Source organism: Scylla paramamosain, chromosome 4 (assembly GCF_035594125.1).
Source record: "Scylla paramamosain isolate STU-SP2022 chromosome 4, ASM3559412v1, whole genome shotgun sequence".
Taxonomy (NCBI): Eukaryota; Metazoa; Arthropoda; class Malacostraca; order Decapoda; family Portunidae; genus Scylla; species Scylla paramamosain.
The window spans coordinates 6,160,001-6,162,634 of NC_087154.1; the positions used below are offsets into that span (position 1 = coordinate 6,160,001).

At 36.8% G+C, this 2,634-nt stretch overlaps 1 protein-coding gene across 1 annotated transcript in view; it reads left to right on the forward strand.

Annotated features, from left to right (window-relative positions):
- LOC135099421 (synaptogenesis protein syg-2-like) overlaps window positions 1-1,046 on the forward strand; it is a 197,630-nt gene extending 196,584 nt beyond the window's left edge. The window contains exon 8 of the mRNA XM_064001757.1: window positions 906-1,046. The gene's annotated coding sequence lies outside the window, so the exon portion shown is untranslated. The remainder of the gene's footprint in view (window positions 1-905) is intronic.
- Window positions 1,047-2,634: the final 1,588 nt, after the last annotated feature.

A 2,634-nucleotide genomic window follows, 5' to 3' on the forward strand; every position in this document is an offset into this window, starting at 1 on the left:
ACACTGAAAAGCTATAATAATAATAATAATAATAATGATGATAATAATAATAATAATAATAATATTAATAATAATAATAATAATAATAATAATAAAGATAATAGTAATAATAATAATGATAATAATATTGATCATAATAAATAATAATAATAACAACAACAATAGTAATAATAATAAAAACAGTGATAAAATACAATATCAGAACACTTTTAATTGCCATCCACCTCATAAACCTGCTCATTAAATGTCTCGTTTGCCGCACCCTCCTCCTCCTCCTCCTCCTCCTCCTCCTCCTCCTATTCCAATTCCTCCTCCTCTTCTTCTACCTCCTCCTCCTCCTCCTCCTCCTCCTCCTCCTCCTCCTGCTCCTCGTTTTCCGTCTCTTTTATCACCACCACCTTCTTACTGTCTTTCTACATACCATCCGCTCTTTTCTTTTCCCAAACATTTTTTTTCCTTCAACTTTCCTTTCTAAACTCTTCTCTATCCAATCCAATCCTTAGTCCTTACCTACCATTTTTCTTTTTTCCAGCCATACCTTTTCCTAACTGTATTGATCATAACCAAGGCTTTTCCTTTCTAACCTTGCCTTCCTATACACAGCAGCCTCGTCTTTTGTCAAAAATCTCCCTAACTTTACCTTCCCAATGCCGTCTTACCTTACCAAGTCCTTCATTCTCCTGAACTCCTAATTCTTATTTTATTTTCATCACTCAAACATATCCCTTACTTCTTCACCTGTCTAACACTCTTTTTATATCAAGTCCATCATTTTCCTTAACTCGATCATACAAATTCTATTTTTACTTTATAAATCCGTCTTATCTTTGCTCTCCTCAGTAACGGTCACTCTGTATCACTCCTCACTAACACCCATCCTCTCTTTCTCTCACTCGTGGCCACAGACTCCCCAGTTTGCCGCACGGGACAGAAATGGGTGTACGGCATTGCCCGGAACGAGATGGTGCACGTGTCCTGCCAGGTTGACGCGCATCCCAAGCACGTGAGCTTCTCGTGGAAGTTCAACAACTCCGCTCAGACAACGGACATCTCCGAGGCTCACATCACCAGCAACCTCACGCTCAGCACAGTAAGTCCCCACCAACCTTGTATATATGTCATTGTTAAAATCTCAAAAAAAAAAAAAAAATAATAAATAAATAAAGCAAACATTCATTCTTTCAGCACTGTAAGTTTCTAGCCACACTTATCTCTGTCAAGCTACTCGTATTCTTCCACCAATGTTCTATTTATCATAACGTTCAAGACGCGAAACGCAAGGATAAAACAGCCATTCTCTCAATAAAGTAAGTTTCCAGCCTCACCCACAGACCTGTTTTCCCACCAACGCTCCATGTAATGTGATGTTCAAGCTGCGAAAAATGAGCCCAGTAGTCTCTCTCTCACCACTGACACTCGCCAGTGCTGCTCTCTCTCTTGTGTCTCTCCCTCGCCGCTGAGTGATGTTGCGGTAATTTTCATAACTTTACGTTTATTATTGTGATGTTTAAGCTTCGAAAAATGAGCAGATAAGTCGGGGATTTACTTCTAAGCGGGGAAATACAGCCATTCAGTTGCGTGACAAAGGAAGGTTACTTTTTGATGTTCTTATGTTCTTTCGCTATCAGTTTGTTTATTTTCTCTTATATCCACGCGTCTATACCTTTAAAAGAGAGCTAAGTACATTTGCTTTCCAACATGGATATAAAGAAGAAAAGAATATGCGATTAATTTAATTTCCTTAATAAACTACAAAAGTACGTATTTTAGGGGAGTTTAACATTTTTTTTTTTTTTCAAGTTATAGATTATTATGGGGAATGATTGACAAGCAGTAAAAGGATTAACTGACTGAGTGCACTGTAACAAGGAGATCATGTGGTGTCGTGCATTAGAACATTAAACACTATAAGAGATAACAGGAGAAGCAATACAGTCCAATCTAGCACAGCCAAGACTATTCCAGTCTACGACACCTCAGTCCAGTCTATTCCTTTATAATATATTTTTTTTTTCAGTTAATAGCAATTAATTCCACTTCAGTTCAGTTAGTTCATTACAGTACAGTCCAGGCCAATAATGGTCGAGGAATTTGTCTTGATATCGTTTCCCACTTGTTGTTCCTGTTGATTAGTTATTTTATGTTTGCTTATGTATTGTTAGTATAGATTAGCTAATGTTCCTTTAATTTTCCATACTAAATCTTTTCTTTTTTTATAACTTGCTGATATTTTTTTTTTGTCTTAATATCGCCTCCCACTTGCTGAAATTCGTAGATATAAGTCTTTTTGTGTTTTGCTATTCATATACTTTTACTATAAAGTTCATTATTGTTGCTCTAATTTTCCATACCAAATCCTGATTAAATACACCTTTCGTCTTCTCCATATATCGTTAACAAAATTATTTCTAATAATAATATCTTCCTGGTGAGTAAAGGGACGAGCACAGGTTCATTTTTCCATGTTATTACATCTGCTACATATACAGCTACACGGAAGCTTGTATAACATCCACCTACCCAATGTCTTCCTAGTGTGTTGAGGAATGAACAATGGCTACGTTTCTCATGCTTCTTCTCCTTGTGTGGAAGCTTTTACATTATTCACTCACTTGTCTGCAATTGTTGTTCCCG